Source organism: Lepidochelys kempii, unplaced genomic scaffold (genome assembly GCF_965140285.1).
Source record: "Lepidochelys kempii isolate rLepKem1 unplaced genomic scaffold, rLepKem1.hap1 scaffold_29, whole genome shotgun sequence".
In the NCBI taxonomy this organism is placed as follows: domain Eukaryota; kingdom Metazoa; phylum Chordata; order Testudines; family Cheloniidae; genus Lepidochelys; species Lepidochelys kempii.
Window position 1 is genome coordinate 3298911 of NW_027621931.1, and position 19349 is coordinate 3318259.

General features: G+C 47.0%; 2 non-coding genes across 2 annotated transcripts; both read right to left on the reverse strand.

Annotated features, from left to right (window-relative positions):
* Window positions 1-2678: 2678 nt before the first annotated feature.
* On the reverse strand, window positions 2679-2751 carry TRNAE-CUC (transfer RNA glutamic acid (anticodon CUC)). The gene has a single exon. It is a non-coding gene; the product is annotated as a tRNA-Glu (tRNA).
* A 16180-nt stretch (window positions 2752-18931) lies between these two features.
* TRNAM-CAU (transfer RNA methionine (anticodon CAU)) lies at window positions 18932-19004 on the reverse strand. Its single transcript has one exon. It is a non-coding gene; the product is annotated as a tRNA-Met (tRNA).
* Window positions 19005-19349: the final 345 nt, after the last annotated feature.

Below are 19349 nucleotides of genomic sequence, written 5' to 3' on the forward strand. Positions count from 1 at the left end.
ATACTTATACTCAGTTAAAATCTAACTTTCTGGAGTTAATAAACTTATTTTACTATTTTATACTTACTCCTGAGTTTGTCCAAAGTGCTTGGGAAAGTTGCTCACATGACAAAGGCTGGTGCATGTCCCCTTTATTTTTGATGAAGTGGCGAACTAATTAATGAGCTTACACTTTTCAAGAGAAGGCCGTGAACCGTGTAAGATGGTACATTTCTGAGGTGCAAGGCTGAGAGCTGGGGAGATATGCTGGTGTCTCTGTATAATTGAGGAGTGGTTTATAGAGCATTCATGCAACTGAGTTGGGTGCTTTGCTGCATGTTGTTGGCCAAATGATCATAGAATCCTAGGATATCGGGGTTGGAAGGGACCTCAGGAGGTATCTAGTCCAACCCTCTGCCCAGAGGAGGACCAATCCCCAACTAAATCATCCCAGCCAGGGCTTTCTCAAGCCTGACCTGAAAAACTTCTAAGGAAGGTGATTCCACCACCTTCCTAGGTAACGCATTTCAGTGTTTCACCACCCTCCTAGTGAAAAAGTTTTTTCTATTTTCCAACCTAAACCTCCCCCACTGCAACTTGACCATTACTCCTTGTCCTGTCCTCTTCTACCACTGAGAATAGTCTAGAACCAACAAGTTCTCCCTGCTTGTTTCCCAGGCGTCGTGCATTTATGTATAGGCACTTGAGATAACCCGCTGATCGCCCCTCTTTCTCAGTATGAGGCAGGAACCCTCCTCTCTCCTGCACTCCTGCTCGTGCTTCCTCCTGGTATCCCACTTCCCCACTTACCTCAGGGCTTTGGTTTCCTTCCCCTGGTGAACCTAGTTTAAAGCCCTCCTCACTAGGTTAGCCAGCCTGCTTGCAAAGATGCTCTTCCCTCTCTTCGTTAGGTGGAGCCTGTCTCTGCCTAGCACTCCTCCTTCTTGGAACACTATCCCATGGTCAAAGAATCCAAAGCCTTCTCTCCGACACCACCTGCGTAGCCATTCGTTGATTTCCACGATTCGACAGTCCCTATCCCGGCCTTTTCCTTCCACGGGGAGGATGGACGAGAACACCACTTGCACCTCAAACTCCTTTATCCTTCTTCCCAGGGCCACGAAGTCCACAGGGATCCGCTCAAGGTCATTCTTGGTAGTATCATTGGTGCCCACGTGGAGGAGCAGGAAGGGGTAGTGATCCGAGGGCTGGATGAGTCTCGGCAGTCTCTCCGTCACATCGCGAATCTTAGCTCCTGGCAAGCAGCAGACTTCTTGGTTTTCCCGGTTGGGATGGCAGATAGATGACTCAGTCCCTCTGAGCAGAGAGTCCCCGACCACCACCGCCCGCCGCCTCCTCTTGGGAGCGGTGGTCGTGGAACCCCCAACCCTAGCACACTGCATCTCATGCCTTCCAATTGGCGCAGTCTCCCTTCTGCTCCCTTCCCTCAGACGTATCCTCTGGTCCACTCTCCGCATTAGTACCTGTGGAGACAACATGAAAACGGTATCTGCCCTGTATCTGCCCTGCTGGTACCTGGACGCTCCCCATTCTTCTTCTGGAGGTCACATGATGCCAAATTTCTTCACCGTCCTCCTGTCCCTGATGTGCAGCCTGCTCTGAATCTGTTATTCTATGATTCTCTGTGTGCTGTGTGGATTTGTGTGTGGGTTTGATTTTTGTTAATGCCTGCATGGGCCTGTGCAGTGTGTGATTTTCTCTTTCTCTCTCTGTGTTTCTCTCTCTGTTTGTATCTTCATGTGTAAATTCACTGGAATGTTTAAAAATATCCACAGCTTTGCTAATTTTCACCAGGAATTTTTCTCGGTCAACAAATTCTCACTTGTTCCCTACCGAAGTGTTCACTCTTGGATGGCATCAAATTAATCTATGAAATTCTGAACTGAAACCTCACCTGCTTTTCAGGGATTCTTCCTTAGACTCAGAGGACCAAGAGCTGGAAAATTCACCTAATTCAGTTTAAAGGCAAAGCTTCACTGAGAGTTGAAATTCCAAGCCCTTGTTTACAAAATGAGAAAAAGAGCCAGGGGAAGCACTTCCTTTTGGTTCACAGAATAAAGCGTTTGTCATTTAAGGGTTTGTTTCCCATATTTTAAAACCACAAGGGGTCTTCGTAAACACCCAGTCTGACCTCCTGTCTAGCACGGGCCCGACACCTGCCCCCGAAGAATTCCTTTTCAACTAGAACAGATCTGTTTAAAAAAAAATAGATCCAATATTGATTTGAAAATTTCCAGGAATGGAGACTCCACCAGGACTCTGGGTAAGATTTTCAATGTTTAATTCCCTTCCCTGTCAGAAAGCACGCCTTATTTCCAATTTGAATGTGTCTAGCTTCACTTCCAGCCATTGGCTCACATTATACATTTGTCTGTTAGATTGAAGAGCCTGTTCGTAAGTATTGTTCCCCATGTAGGTATTTAGGGAGTGAGATTGTCATCCCCTAAATCTTATCTGAGCTCTTTGTGACTAATTTGCACCTGTCTATTTGTGGACATCTAGGTGCACAGTGGAACCATGCCAAATTCTGCTCCTAGTCAGTGGGAAGCTTTGATTTTGATATGGTCTCCAAAGCCCTTGCCAACATCTCGTAGAAGATGGGGGAATAAGGGAAAAACCATCAATTTGTTAAAATTGCAAGAGAAGAATAAATTAAGGTGTTTTGCTATAAAGTCACTGTCGCCTGACTGGGAATTGAACCCAGGTCGTGGCGGTGAGAGCGCCAAATCCTAACCACTAGACCACCAGGGAGAGGAGGATAATGCTGTTCTTCTCAGCTGTGCTACACTTTCTTAGGCTATTTTTTGTCCAATTTCTGAAGCTGCTTCTTTGTCCATTCCCTGAGCGGCTAAGAGCAGAGCGAGCAGCAAACCCTGTGCTCAGGGTCACAACCGGAGCCCAACCCAAGCCACTGAAACAAACTCAAATGCTGCGTCAGCTTCCTCCACTAGGATCACAGAGCAACACAAAGAAAACCCAGGAGGAACAATCCTCCTCTGCCTTCATTCACCCCATTGCAACCCTCTCAGCAGCCAACCTGGGCCTTCTTCTGGGAAGGACATTGAGCTGATAGGAACTTTGGCATAGAGAGCAAGGGAGGGAGTTTGCTGTCCCTCGGTGTGAGCTGATTGCATTCTGACTCCATGTAACAGGGCTCTGAGTTTTGCCATCTTCTGAATTCTGTGTCCTCAACAAGCAGCCAAAGTGCTGAACCCCCAGGACCCTTCTGCTGGGAGCATGGGGATTGCACAAGAGCTGCAAGCCCTTTTTACCTCTCCTTGTCCTACTCGGCTTCCCCAGACTTTCCCCACCAATGCTTTCATCAGACTCTGGAGGAATCTAAGTCCCTGCAGGTTTCCCTCACCCACCTCGTAAGGGAAACAGTGATTCCCTTCTCTGACACTCCTGGGGCCACATTTTCTTTGAGGAGCTTCTCCCCAGGGGGTCTGATGTCCTGCAAAAATACAAAATCACTTACCGTGGAATTCTCTCCCCAGAACATCTGAGACAATATTGACTTAAAGAATGAACTAACTGTGATCATCTGCCCTTCCTTCAGTCACTTTGGGTTCTGCTGTTGTTCACCATTTCTGAGTGGAGATTTTAAATCACGGCTATTTCCTCGTTAGCATGTCATGGGCTACTATCAGCAGGAGGAAAAATCACTTTTTGTAGTGGTAATCAGGGTGACCCATTTCAAACAGTTCTCTGTGAGTTCAATCCTTGAGGGGGCCATTTAGGGATCTGGGGCAAAAATTGGGGATTGGTCCTGCCTTGAGCAGTGGATTGGACTAGATGACCTCCTGAGGTCCCTTCCAAATCTGTGATTCTGTGAAAGGACATGTCAGAAGGCAGGGGACTTGACAAAGCCCTGGCTGGGATGATTCAGTTGGGGTTTGTCAAAATTCAGAGTAATCCCCACCTTCCGACCCTAAAGTTTCATGAAAGGAAAAAATAATGAGGAAGAAAGCTTGATAAACGACTTGGAGGGAATGAAAAGAAAAATAATCAGAAGCAAAACAAGACACTGTTTCTGCCCGAGGACCCGGAGGCCTTTCATGCCTGAGGCGAACGTGGTAATAACCTACACTGCAAAAACCAGTCGTGGCGAGCTTTTCGCCTGTTTAGTTGAGCTTTCTCAGTAGCCACTGCGTCAGCTATTTCAGCGTTTCTCTTTGAGGAACAGGAGCACAAAGAACACCAATGGCTTCTTTTTTACCTCAAATATCCGTCAGAAACGCTAAGATAGCTCCTCCAGTTTCCCCTTCTCACCAGGAGACAAAACGCAGGAAAGCGCCAAACCAAGAAAGCTCACTTTGACTTCACTTTCCCATGGGCATTCCCCTGCCAGCTCCCTGGCACAGCAATACAAGACACAAGAAATGCAGGAAAATAAAGCTGAGTGAAGGAAACCTGCAGGTACTTCGATCCCTCCAGCGTCAGAGGAAACCATTTGTGGGGAAGGGTCCGGCTTACCGAGGAGGACAAAGAGACGAAACATGGACTCGCCAACGCTGTGCAAAACATCATGACACCAGAGCCCATGTGACGCGAGGGTTCGCACTTTGGCTGCTTCCTGCCTGCACAGAGTTGACAAACGGGGGGCAGCCAAAGCTGGGAAACCTGATTCTAGACACTGAGTCAGAATGCTATCTGCTCACGTCAAGTGGAAGCAAATCCCCTCCCTGGCTTTCTATGCCAAAATTATAATCAGCAGAGTGGTTTCCCTGGACAAGCCACTTTCTAGGCGGAAGAAGAAGCGGAGAAGGATGCAGTGGGGTAAATGAAAGCAGAGGAGGATTGTTCCTCTTTTGTGTTCCTCTTGGGATTCTGATGGAGGAACGTAAAGCATAATTTGAGCTTATTTCAACGCTTTTCCTTGAGCTCAGGTTATGAGCGCTCTCTGTTCTTGTCCCCTCTGAAATGGGGAATGGACCATTTCCTAAACTGGAGAGAAAGTAGCCTTAGAAAGCATAGAGGGTAGTCAACTATTTTTTGTCAAGGTCCAAAATCTCAGTCAAGATATGATCAAGGTCCAGACTCCAGAGAAAATAATTTTATTTACTTATTATTATGATTTTTAAAAAGATTTCAGGGTCCATTAAAAATTTCTGGCTGTCTAGAGTTGGCCCGTGGTACACCTGTTGAGTACCCTTGGTCTACTGGTTAGGAGTCTCGTTGATGCTGCCTTGGTTCCATCCTCAGTCAGGGAAAGAAACTTCTCGACACAATTCTCCATTCAGTCTTCACTGCAAATTAAAAAAACCTCAGAACTTTCACTCCAATAGCTTATTATCTGGCCATTTTGTGCCCTGTCCCTTATAAACACAAAAAGGGGCCTTTTTAAATACCAAAGACTTTGAGAATGGGGGAGAACTGGCTGACTCCAGCTGCCCATCTCTATTCACTTGTGTGCTGAATTGAATGAATCTCTTTGGATACACAGCAATTGTGAAGCATAAATCTGCTTCAGTGGATATACTGGAAGCGATATTGTCTAAATAACACCTGGCTTTTTTCAAAACCAGCAATAGCCACAAGAGGTCCCAGAATCGTCTGAGATTGCCTCTAGCTGACAAAGGGGCCCATTTTTCAGCTAGGAATTCAACTTCTTTGTTCCCTTTTCTCTGCTTTGAGTCTCTTTCCGCTTGTCTCAGGTAGTGTGGCGAGCAAACGCGCAGGTGGGTGAGATAATATCTTTCACTGGGCCAGCTTCTGTTGGGGACAAAGACAAGCTTTTCTGGGACCTGCATGGCTACAACTACATAGCAAATGCTCATAAGACATGAATTAGTTCTTCTTTCACACTGGAATGCATCACTTTTGGTGTGACACCAAGAAATTATTTATTAGCCCGTATAACCGTTTCTTCTCCACATGTTGAGATTATCTTTCGGCTGTAATGCCATCCTATATTAAAATTCCAAATGGCCAATTAGCAAGCACCAAAATAAAGAACAGCCAATTATTAATCTGCCTCACCCCTAGCCCTGCCCAGGATCTCTGCATTGGTTTAGAAAATATTTTCACATAGATATTTGCAAATTGGGAAGTTTTAAACTGTGTCAGCTTCCGTCTAGAAAGAGAGAGTGGTAAGCTAAATTGTTCCAACACAGATTTCCCCATCTACGTGAGAGAAAGAATTAGAAAGAAGTAAGGAAAGTGAATCCAAGGTAAATGATTCTGACCTTTCCTTTGAAATGCTCGGTGCAATAAATCAGTGAATATTCCCATAAGTAAACTCCTGTAAGTGACAGAAAAGAGGGCATGGGAAAAGGCTGTCAAATGTTGTGTTAAACTTTAATTCATGAGCAAAATTGTGTGGCCATTAAATTACAACCCTAAAATATCGCCAAAGGAAAGAAAAAGGAACAAAAAGTGTGGGAAATACGGGTGTATTTCAGCAAAGGGCTTGGAATGGAGGAAGACCAAAAGTGATCAGTCGCGGGAAAAGGCACTGTTTCTGCCTAGTTTTAAACCAGGGATATTTTGCGTGTGAAGCAAACATGATAACCACCACACTACACTACAATCCATTGCAGAAACGAATTGGGCCCTGTCAAGGTTCCTCCCCCACTCTGAACTCTAGGGTACAGATGTGGGGACCTGCATGAAAAACCTCCTAAGCTTATCTTTACCAGCTTAGGTCAAAACTTCCCCAAGGTACAAAATAGTCCACCCGTTGTCCTTGGACTGGCCGCTACCACCACCAAACTAATACTGGTTACTGGGGAAGAGCTGTTTGGACGCGTCCTTCCCCCCAAAATACTTCCCAAAACCTTGCACCCCACTTCCTGGACAAGGTTTGGTAAAAAGCCTCACCAATTTGCCTAGGTGACTACAGACCCAGACCCTTGGATCTTAAGAACAATGAACAATCCTCCCAACACTTGCACCCCCCCCTTTCCTGGGAAATGTTGGATAAAAAGCCTCACCAATTTGCATAGGTGACCACAGACCCAAACCCTTGGATCTGAGAACAATGAAAAAGCATTCAGTTTTCTTACAAGAAGACTTTTAAAAAAAATAGAAGTAAATAGAAATAAAGAAATCCCCCCTGTAAAATCAGGATGGTAGATACCTTACAGGGTAATTAGATTCAAAACATAGAGATCCCCTCTAGGCAAAACCTTAAGTTACACAAAAGATACACAGACAGAAATAGTTATTCTATTCAGCACAATTCTTTTCTCAGCCATTTAAAGAAATCATAATCTAACACATACCTAGCTAGATTACTTACTAAAAGTTCTAAGACTCCATTCCTGGTCTATCCCCGGCAAAGACCCAGCATACAGACAGACAGAGACCCTTTGTGTCTCTCCCTCCTCCCAGCTTTTGAAAGTATCTTGTCTCCTCATTGGTCATTTTGGTCAGGTGCCAGCGAGGTTACCTTTAGCTTCTTAACCCTTTCCAGGTGAGAGGAGCTTTCCCCTGGCCAGGAGGGATTTCAAAGGGGTTTACCCTTCCCTTTATATTTATGACACGCCCCCAAATCTCAGCTAGGGTGAAACACTGGCTGGGATTTCTTCCTGGAGCTCTAGGAAAAACAGAGTTAATAAGACACATGCATCTCTAAATATACTACCAAGTACATAAAGACTAACAATATTTTCCACATCTCAAGGACGATTTTAACCAGTTGATTCTGGGAAACTTTCACGGGAGAGTGCATCAGCCACTTTGTTAGAAGCTCCTGAGATGTGTTGGATGTCGAAATCAAAATCTTGGAGAGCTAAACTCCACCGAAGAAGTTTTTTGTTAGTTTCCTTGACGGTGTGAAGCCACTTCAGTGCAGCATGGTCGGTTTGCAGGTGGAAACGCCGTCCCCAAACATATGGGCGTAGCTTTTCCAGAGCATAGACAATGGCGTAACATTCTTTTTCAGTGACTGACCAGTTGCTTTCCCTCTCAGACAGTTTTTTGCTGAGAAACACTACAGGGTGGAATTCTTGATCAGGTCCTTTCTGCATTAAAACTGCTCCCACACCACGCTCGGACGCATCTGTGGTTACTAGGAACGGTTTGTCAAAGTCTGGGGCCCTTAGTACAGGGTCAGACATGAGTGTCGCTTTAAGCTTGTTAAAGGCCTTCTGACACTTTTCGGTCCACTGAACAGCATTTGGCTGTTTCTTTTTGGTTAGGTCTGTCAGTGGGGCAGCGATTTGGCTGTAGTGCGGTACAAATCGTCTGTAATAACCGGCCAAGCCTAAGAAGGATTGAACCTGTTTCTTTGACTTTGGGACAGGCCACTTTTGGATAGCATCCACTTTGGCCTGTAGGGGGCTGATAGTTCCTTGACCCACCTGGTGTCCAAGGTAAGTCACTCTGTTTAGGCCTATTTGACACTTCTTAGCCTTAACAGTTAGTCCTGCCTCCCTTATGCGCTCAAGGACTTTTTGTAGATGTTCCAGGTGGTCTGCCCAGGAATCCGAAAATATGGCCACGTCGTCAAGGTAGGCGACTGCATATTCTCCTAATCCCGCTAGGAGACCATCTACAAGTCTTTGGAAAGTGGTGGGTGCATTTCGCAGCCCGAAAGGGAGTACATTAAATTCATACAGCCCGAGATGTGTGATGAAGGCTGACCTTTCCTTGGCAGATTCATCTAGCGGTACCTGCCAGTACCCCTTGGTTAAGTCCAAGGTAGAGATGAACTGGGCCCGTCCCAGTTTCTCTAATAGTTCATCTGTGCGTGGCATTGGATAGTTGTCTGGGCGAGTTACAGCATTTAGCTTACGGTAGTCCACGCAAAAACGTATTTCCCCATCTGGTTTGGGAACTAGAACCACTGGAGATGCCCATGCACTTTCAGAGGGGCGGATTACACCCATCTGTAACATATCCTGGATCTCCCGTTCTATAGCTTGAGGAGACACCCGGTAAGGTTGGACCCTAATTGGGTGAGCATTACCTGTGTCAATGGAGTGGTATGCCCGTTCAGTCAGTCCTGGGGTGGCTGAGAACGTTGGCGCGTAGCTAGTGCACAGCTCCTGGATCTGCTGTCGCTGCATATGCCCAAGGGTCATGGAGAGGTTCACCTCTTCCACACCACCAGCACATTTCCCTTCGTAGTAGACACCTTCAGGCCACTCAGCGTCGTCTCCTCCCTGGGCTGTAAACTGACAAACCTTTAATTCTCTGGAATAAAAGGGCTTTAGAGAATTAATATGGTACACCTTAGGCTTTCGGTTGGAGGTGGGGAATGCTATGAGATAATTAACAGCTCCCAGGCGCTCCTGGACCATGAATGGCCCTTCCCATGATGCTTCCATTTTATGGGCCTGGAGCGCCTTTAAGACCATGACCTGGTCTCCTACTTTGAAGGAACGCTGTCTGGCATGTTTATCATACCAGGCTTTTTGCTCTTTTTGAGCATCCTGTAAGTTTTCTCTAGCAAGGGCTAAAGAGGTTCGGAGGGTGTTTTGTAGGTTGGTTACAAAGTCCAGAATGTTAGTTCCTGGAGAAGGTGTAAATCCCTCCCATTGCTGCTTCACCAACTGCAATGGCCCCTTAACCTCACGGCCATATACAAGTTCAAATGGGGAAAACCCTAAACTGGGATGTGGTACAGCTCTGTAGGCAAAGAGCAACTGCTGCAATACTAGGTCCCAATCATTGGAATGCTCATTTACGAATTTACGTATCATGGCCCCCAAAGTTCCATTAAACTTCTCCACCATGCCATTTGTTTGATGATGGTAAGGAGTGGCAACCAAGTGATTTACCCCATGAGCTTCCCAAAGGTTTTTCATAGTTCCTGCCAGGAAATTAGTCCCTGCATCTGTGAGGATGTCGGAGGGCCAACCTACCCTGGCAAAAATGTCTGCTAGTGCCTGGCACACACTTTTAGCCCTGGTATTGCTTAGAGCTACTGCTTCCGGCCATCGGGTGGCAAAATCCATGAAAGTCAGTATGTACTGCTTTCCTCTGGGTGTCTTTTTTGGAAAAGGACCCAGAATATCCACAGCTACTTGCTGAAATGGAACTTCAATGATGGGGAGTGGTTGTAGAGGGGCTTTGACCTGGTCTTGGGGTTTTCCCACTCTTTGGCACACCTCACAAGACTGGACATAGGTAGAAACATCCTTGCCCATTCCCTCCCAGTGGAATGACCCCCCCAAACGGTCTTTGGTCCTGTTCACCCCAGCATGGCCACTAGGGTGATCGTGGGCTAAGCTCAAGAGCTTGGCCCGGTATTTAGTTGGAACTACCAACTGTCTCTGAGGATGCCAGTCTTCCTGGTGTCCACCAGAAAGAGTTTCCTTGTATAAAAGTCCTCTTTCTATAACAAACCTGGATCGATTAGAAGAGCTGAGAGGCGGTGGGTTGCTCCGTGCCGCCGTCCAAGCTCTCTGGAGGCTTTCATCTGCTTCCTGTTCAGTCTGGAACTGTTCCCTTGATGCTGGAGACATCAGTTCCTCATGGGATTGTGGACCTAGGCTTGGTCCCTCTGGAAGCGATATAGGGGATGGAGCTGTTTCTGTTGACTGTGAACCGCTCTCCGCTGGTGCACTATGTTGGGATTCAGGCTCCGGCTGAGCCTCTTGTGTAGGGTTATCAGCTGCTGCCAGTTCAGGTTCAGTGGGGCCCTCTGGTGTTGAGGTTGCAAGTACTGGATTCAGTGCTGACACGGGGTCTGGTGTTGGTTGTTCGGCTGGTTCCGGTTCTGGGACTGGTTCCGTCTGGGTCTCTGGGACTGGATCCACTACTGCTGTTGCAGACATTGGCCTGGGGTCCAGGTCCATCACCTCTGACCGGGTCCTGATAGAAGTTTCCGGAACAGAGCTAGGCCTCATGGCTTGTTTAGCCTGGCTGCGGGTGACCGTTCCCACCCTCTTGGCCGGCTTCACATGCTTGGCCAAGTCTTCCCCCAACAGCATGGGGATGGGATAATCATCATAGACTGCAAAAGTCCACATTCCTGACCAGCCCTTGTACTGGACAGGCAACTTGGCTGTAGGCAAATTGAAAGAGTTGGACTTGAAGGGTTGAATCGTCACTTGGATCTCTGGGTTGATTAAATTGGGGTCCACTAAGGAAGCATGGATAGCTGACACTTGTGCTCCGGTGTCCCTCCATGCGGTGACCTTCTTCCCGCCCACACTCACAGTTTCCCTCCGCTCCAAGGGTATCTGGGAGGTATCTGGGCCTGTGGACCTCTGGTGTGATTCCGGTGCAATGAACTGTAATCTGTTGGGGTTCTTGGGGCAGTTGGCCTTTACATGCCCCAGCTCGTTACATTTAAAACATCGTCCAGCTGACGGGTCACTGGGGCGAGGAGGGTTGCTGGAGAAGGGGGGTGGTGGGACGATAAGGGGTCTGGAGGGTTCTTTGGGAGGTAGGTGGGGCCTTGGGCAGCCCCCGGTAATAGGGTGTGGTCTGGGGTGGTCCCTTCTGGTCTCCGCTCCAACTGCGACCAGTTTTCTTCTTCTCTGCCACCTCCACCCATCTGGCTCCAATCTCTCCTGCCTCAATTACAGTTTTGGGTTTCCCATCTAGGATGCATCTTTCTATTTCCTCAGGAACACCCTCTAAGAATTGTTCCATTTGCATTAGGAAGGGCAAATTTACTGGAGATTCAACACTTGCTCCTGATATCCAGGCATCCCAATGTTTCACAATGTGGTAGGCATGTCGGGTAAATGACATGTCTGGTTTCCACCTTAGGGCTCGGAACCTCCAACGAGACTGCTCGGGTGTTATCCCCATTCTGACTCTCGCCTTGGATTTAAACAGTTCATACTTGTTCATGTGTTCTTTAGGCATTTCAGCTGCCACCTCAGCTAATGGTCCACTGAGCTGCGGCCTCAGCTCTACCATGTATTGGTCAGTAGAGATGTTGTACCCAAGGCAGGCCCTTTCGAAGTTTTCTAAGAAGGCCTCAGTATCATCACCTGCCTTGTAGGTGGGGAACTTTCTGGGATGGGAAGTGGTACTTGGAGAAGGATTGCTAGGGTTTGTTGGGATATTCCGCTGAGCCTTTATCTTCTCCACCTCCTCCACATGCTTCCTCTCTTTTTCCTTCTCCTCCAGTTCTTTGTCCCTCGCTTCCATTTTCAGCCGCATGAGTTCTATCTGTCTTTCATGTTCCCTTTGTTTTTCCGCAGCCTGAAATCTGGCTACTTCCAGCCTTTGTCGAGCCGTGGATTTTGTCATTCTAACCTCTCTGTTTTTAACTAACTTTACACCCAAGGTTTAGAAATAAACAAACAAAACTTGGCTGTAAAATTTTGCTGTGCTGGAATAGAATACCTATTCTCTGATAGTGATTGTCAGCCTACAGAAAAAGACAATTCCCTTGTCTCTGCTCTGGGCCCAAATCAAAGCAAAAAACCTCCAACTACTTGGAAACCTGCTTACCAGCAGCCCAAAGGGAAAAAAAATTCCTTTTCAAACCTGTGCTCCTTGTAAAACAAAAAAATCAAAATCCTAAAAAAAAACAAACCCTGCCACTTTTGTCTCCAGGCAAATGGGTAGAACCCACACCCCCTATTTACTTTTAGGAAGAAAAGAAAAAAAAAAACTCTGGGTTGGAAGACTGTGAATTTCCCTGCAGGAGTTAAGTACCCTGCCTCCAGGCAAAGAAAACCTGCAATTCACAAAGATAATCCCCTTTTGTCTCTGCTTGGCCACAAAGCAGAGAAAAACCAAGCTGCTTTCAGTTTCAGCTGCTTTCTGGACTTCCTTTCCACAGGAAAAAAAAATTTCCTTTTTAAAATCTGTATTTCTAGTTCAAAAAATCTCAACTGGATCTCAAAATGATTTCAGGTTAATCCCACCACTATGGCACCATGTCAAGGTTCCTCCCCGACTCTGAACTCTAGGGTACAGATGTAGGGACCTGCATGAAAAACCTCCTAAGCTTATCTTTACCAGCTTAGGTCAAAAGTTCCCCAAGGTACAAAATAGTCCACCCGTTGTCCTTGGACTGGCCGCTACCACCACCAAACTAATACTGGTTACTGGGGAAGAGCTGTTTGGACGCGTCCTTCCCCCCAAAATACTTCCCAAAACCTTGCACCCCACTTCCTGGACAAGGTTTGGTAAAAAGCCTCACCAATTTGCCTAGGTGACTACAGACCCAGACCCTTGGATCTTAAGAACAATGAACAATCCTCCCAACACTTGCACCCCCCCTTTCCTGGGAAATGTTGGATAAAAAGCCTCACCAATTTGCATAGGTGACCACAGGCCCAAACCCTTGGATCTGAGAACAATGAAAAAGCATTCAGTTTTTTACAAGAAGACTTTTAATAAAAAATAGAAGTAAATAGAAATAAAGAAATCCCCCCTGTAAAATCAGGATGGTAGATATCTTACAGGGTAATTAGATTCCAAAACATAGAGAACCCCTCTAGGCAAAACCTTAAGTTACAAAAAAGATACACAGACAGAAATAGTTATTCTATTCAGCACAATTCTTTTCTCAGCCATTTAAAGAAATCATAATCTAACACATACCTAGCTAGATTACTTACTAAAAGTTCCAAGACTCCATTCCTGGTCTATCCCCGGTAAAGACCAGCATATAGACAGACACAGACCCTTTGTTTCTCTCCCTCCTCCCAGCTTTTGAAAGTAACTTGTCTCCTCATTGGTCATTTTGGTCAGGTGCCAGCGAGGTTACCTTTAGCTTCTTAACCCTTTCCAGGTGAGAGGAGCTTTCCCCTGGCCAGAAGGGATTTCAAAGGGGTTTACCCTTCCCTTTATATTTATGACATAAATAAATAAAGGCAACCGGTTTTTGCTCTTGTTTCTTTGTATTTGTACACTGCAACTTTTCAGCCCAAGCCACAAGACCCTGATTAATGTGACACCAGCCAGCCATGGGTGATTCATTGCACTGTAGACATATCCCAACGTTATGTCTCCACAGCGATTCAAACACCCAGGGCACCTGTCTCAGAGCCCGGGGCAGCTGACTCAGGCTTCTGGGGCTGCAGCTGCAGGGCTATAAAATGACAGTGGAGACAGATGGGCTTGAACTCAATCTGAGGTCCCATGAGGGGTGAGGGTTTCCAAACCCAGGCTTCAGCAGGAACACCAGTATCTGCACGCCACTTTTCAGCCCCACAGCTTGAGCTCCAGAAGCCCACATCAGGTGACCCAAGCCAGCCCTGCTGCCATCTTTATCCCGGGAGAGAGGGACTCTACGGGGACGTCTCCATTGCAGTGTCAGCCCAGGGGTGGCAGGCTGTGCTCAAAGCAGCACCCTGGAAGCCCCATAGTCACCACTCTCATAGAATTAAGGTATGATTTGTACAGAGTCGGCCTGGTGAGCTATCATTGTAAAAGTCGTGATCTGTTGAAGGCTAATACCTGGGTGGATGGTGTGCGCTAGGCTTGTCTGGGAAGTGGTGGAGTTTTGCTCTGGGTGCGTCACTGAAATATGTGATGAGGCTGGGAAATGGCCACCGCCAGCCTTTCCGGTGTGACGCTGGAGGAGCCAGACTCGCTGCTGGCCCAGTGAAGGTATCCACGCTCCCAAGGACTCTCCCAGGAACCGTGTACAATGCGGACTCCTCCGAGACAGCCCGGAGACAATGGACACTGCTTGACTCACATCAAGGCAGAGGAACTTCCTAACAAGTTGGAAGAAATTATGAAAGAGGGGAAGAGACGTCATGACTTGGCCTCTCTCCCCCGCAATTCAACACCTTGCAACACATCTGGAGGACAAAGACTGAACTGAAATAATTCAGAGATCAGAAGAGAAGAATAATAATCCATTCAAATCAAAGTCCCCAAACAGATTAGTATTGGTTTCTCAGCAGAAAACTTTCCATATGGGGGATTTTGTTTTCCCACTCAGACCTTGCCAAGGGAAGCAGAGAGAAAATCTTTGACTTGCCTCCTTCAGAACGCTTGGCCTAGACACTCTAGCTGTGGGTCACTGTCGTGGCCTTGCTGAGAACAGGGGCATTTTAATAATTTGCAGAGGTCCCAGGGTGTTTGGGGGAGATTATGAGGCTATTAGCTTTTGAGATAAAAGCTAAGAAATACAGAACGAGACAATTCTTTCATACATCTGGCCTTTAGACATATTTCATTTAAAGCAGGGGGTCTAACATGCTGTGAGAAAGTGGAAATGTTGGAAGCTCAAATAATTCCGTTTTTTCTAGGTCTTGTGCGTGTGTAAATGGCACAACACGTTAATTTATAAGCACATCGTTCTTAATTTCGTTAAATATATTGTGGTGTATTAACTATATCAAGTGGGTTGTACAATACAATGACTTTTCCATGCGTTGCCCAAAACATATTTTTAGTATTATTTACATGCACCGAACTCCTTGAACATAAAGTTGTTTATTTCATTCCTGTGCAGTGTGTTGGTAGCTCAGTTAATTGAGTTTATTGTCACTCTGTGTGTGTGTGAGGTACAACATGATAATTTAGTGATGCTGAAAACGTTTCCTTCTCCCTCCGGAACTGCCTTGGAATCACCTTCCCTTTGTAGATTAATCTACTCCTGTCAAGGTTCCTCCCCCAGTCTGAACTCTAGGGTACAGATGTGGGGACCTGCATGAAAAAAACCTCCTAAGCTTATCTTTACCAGCTTAGGTCAAAACTTCCCCAAGGTACAGAATATTCCCCCTGTTGTCCTTGGACTGGCCGCTACCACCACCAAACTAATACTGGTTACTGGGGAAGAGCTGTTTGGATGCGTCTTTCCCCCCAGAATACTTCCCAAAACCCTGCACCCCACTTCCTGGACAAGGTTTGGTAAAAAGCCTCACCAATTTGCCTAGGTGACTACAGACCCAGACCCTTGGATCTTAAGAACAATGAAGAATCCTCCCAACACTTGCACCCCCCCCCTTTCGTGGGAAATGTTGGATAAAAAGCCTCACCAATTTGCATAGGTGACCACAGACCCAAACCCTTGGATCTGAGAACAATGAAAAAGCATTCAGTTTTTTACAAGAAGACTTTTAATAAAAAATAGAAGTAAATAGAAATAAAGAAATCCCCCCTGTAAAATCAGGATGGTAGATATCTTACAGGGTAATTAGATTCAAAAACATAGAGAACCCCTCTAGGCAAAACCTTAAGTTACAAAAAAGATACACAGACAGAAATAGTTATTCTATTCAGCACAATTCTTTTCTCAGCCATTTAAAGAAATCATAATCTAACACATACCTAGCTAGATTACTTACTAAAAGTTCTAAGGCTCCATTCCTGGTCTATCCCTGGCAGAAACCAGCATACAGACAGCCCCAGACCCTTTGTTTCTCTCCCTCCTCCCAGCTTTTGAAAGTATCTTGTCTCCTCATTGGTCATTTTGGTCAGGTGCCAGCGAGGTTACCTTTAGCTTCTTAACCCTTTCCAGGTGAGAGGAGCTTTCCCCTGGCCAGGAGGGATTTCAAAGGTGTTTACCCTTCCCTTTATATTTATGACAACTCCTGTGTCTGTATGAGGAAAATATGGTTTCTATGAAAAAAACTCATTGTTTATTTAAAAGGACTGACACCAAACGGCCACACTATGGGGATACAACACCATGAGTAAGAACAGGAGGACTTGTGGCACCTTAGAGACGAACAAATTTATTGGAGCATGAGCTTTCGTGAGCTACATCAGATGCATGCAGTGGAAAATACAGTGGGGAGACTCCTATACACAGAGAACATGAAACAATGGGGGTTACCCTACACACTGTAACGAGAGTGATCAGCTAAGGTGAGCTATTACCAGGAGGAGAGCCGGGTGGGGTCGGGGGGAACCTTTTGTAGTGATCATTGGAATTAATTTGCAAACTGGATACAGATAACTTAGGCTTGAATAAAGACTGGGAGTGGATGGGTCATTACACAAAGTAAAACTATTTCCCCATGTTTATTTCCCGCCCCCACGGCTCTCACATGTTCTTGTCAACTGCTGGCAATGGCCGACCTTGATTACCACTGGAAATCAGAGAAAAAAAGACGAGAGCAGAGTGGTTTCTAGACACCCACCCATCCATCTAACACAGACACACAGACTTTTCTAAGGCATTAACTTTTCCTTCTCCTTTATGATTCTTTAATGCCTCTGGAAATACCAATTCCTAGAGGCCCCTTTCACAGAGCAAACAACCACAGAGCAATGAGAAAGCTGGGGGCTGCCAGGTTGTTGAGGGCAAGTCTTGAAAGGGATGCCCAAACAATCCAGCTGGATCCCCGGCAACCAGATGTGGGGATTAGCTGCACAGCTGTGGCTGCTGCTCTGAGGAGAGTGGCATAAACTACCTGCCTGTGGATGCAGCCCACCAGCTGATTCTCCTGGGGCAGATGGTGAGTGGTTGGGCAGGGATGCTGCACCGGCTGGGGTCTGAAATATGAACAGGGGTCTAAGGAACCTCAGCATCACAGTCATCAGGAGTCCAAGCTGCTTGGGGTGAGCTTGTGGGCAATGGCCCAACTGGATTGTTTGTGCATCCCTTTCGCCACGTCCCTTGTGATCCACCAGGGCTTGCAGCACCATGGAAGAGTACCCCTTGCAGTTTATGTAGTGGCCGCCCCGCTGTTCCGGGGCCGAGACAGGGATATGCGTTATGTCTATCGCCCCGCCGCAGTCAGGGAACCCCAGTGCATTAAAGCCATCCACACTGGTCTGCACATTTCCAAAAGTCACGACCCTTGATAGCAGCTGATCAATGATTGTGTTGGCTATTTGGATCACAGCAGGCCCCACAGAAGATTTGCCCACTCTAAACTTATTCCCGACTGATCGCTAGATGTCGGGCGTTGCAAGCTTCCGCAGGGCTATGGCCATTCACTTCTGAACTGTGAGGGCGGCTCTCATTTTGGTGTCTTTGCACTTCAGGGCAGGAGACAGCAAGTCGCAAAGCTCCATGAAAGTGGCCCTTACGCATACAAAAGTTTCTCAGCCACTGGGAATCATCCCACACCTGCAACGCGATGAGGCCCCAGCAGTCTGTGCTTGTTTCCTGGGCCCAGAATCGGCGTGCCACGGCATGAACCTGGCCCAGCACCACCATGATTTCCCAATTGCCACACGCCGTGCCATCTTTGTCCATGTCCTCATCAGTATAGTAATCGCACGGTCGTCGTTTCCTCGCCCCGTTTTGCAGGGACTGCACATACTGCTGGATAATGCGCGAGGTATTTACAATGCTTAAAACTGCAGCGGAGATCTGAGCGGGCTCCATGGCGCCTTCACGGGTAATCCTGGAAAACGGGCGCGAAATGTAGGAGAGCAGAGTGGCAGGGGAAGAGGTGCTGTTTGGTTCGTGGTAGCCGAAGAAAGGCGGGAAATGGTTGTCTTCCGTGGTTTTCACGGAGGCGGGAGCCCAGGACAGACAACCCGGAGAAGCTCGGAAGCGTGGCACCAGTGGGAGAGCAGAGTTGGAGGCAGAAGAGTTCGATGAGGAAGAGAAAGAGCAGATAGTAGAGATTACATTGGAAGGGAAGAGGAAATGAGAGGCGGATTCATAGTTGCAGGAGAGCAAGCGGTGCACCGTCTGCTGAAAGCAGTACGGCGTCTGCATGCCAAAAAGGCGTGAAACGATTGCCAGCCATGGGTTCCTGATGACACGCACCAGAAACACCCGCAAGAATGTTTTTGCCCCATCGTGCACTGGGAGCGTTACCCAGAATTCCAGTGGGCGGCGGGAACTGCGGGAACTGTGGGATAGCGACCCACGGTGCACCCGCTCCGACGTTTGATGCTAGCCTCGGTACTGTGGATGCACTCTGCCGAATTCATGTGTTTTAGTGGGGACACCAAAGCCTGAATGTCTAAAATAGCTCCCGAAATTTTGAATCGAATAATTTTGAACTAATTTCATACTGTAGACGCACCGTTAGAAAAGTCTGTGTGTGTGTGTTAGATCGATGGGAGGGTGTCTAGAAACCACTCTGCTCTAGTCTTTCTTTCTCTGATTTACGTTAGAAAATCTAAAGCAGGGAGCAAGAAGAGTTGCCTTCTCTGAGGCTTGAACTCAGGACCTTCAGATTATGAGACTGATGCACTGCCTGCTGCGCTAAGAAGGCTTGGAAGAGCTTTAGGCTCGGTGCTTATAGAACCAGCTGAGCAGCGGGGAACCAGCTGAGCAGCAAACAGCAGGACTTTGCCTGGGAGTTCACCTGGAGTGAGCCCACTGAGGCTTAAACCCTAACGACTTCTCTGAGGAATTACTGCATCTCCGGAGGAAGCTCATAGTAGGAAGGTAATATGGATGGGGAGTGTTCAACTGTTGTGACCTGCACTGGATGTGCCATGTTTGTCTTTCTTCCAGAGGACAGAAGCGACTTTGTCTGTACAAAGTGCAAGCTGGTCTCCATATTGGAAGAGAAGGTTCAAGGTCTGGAGCAACAGGTATCGACCCTGCCTTGCAT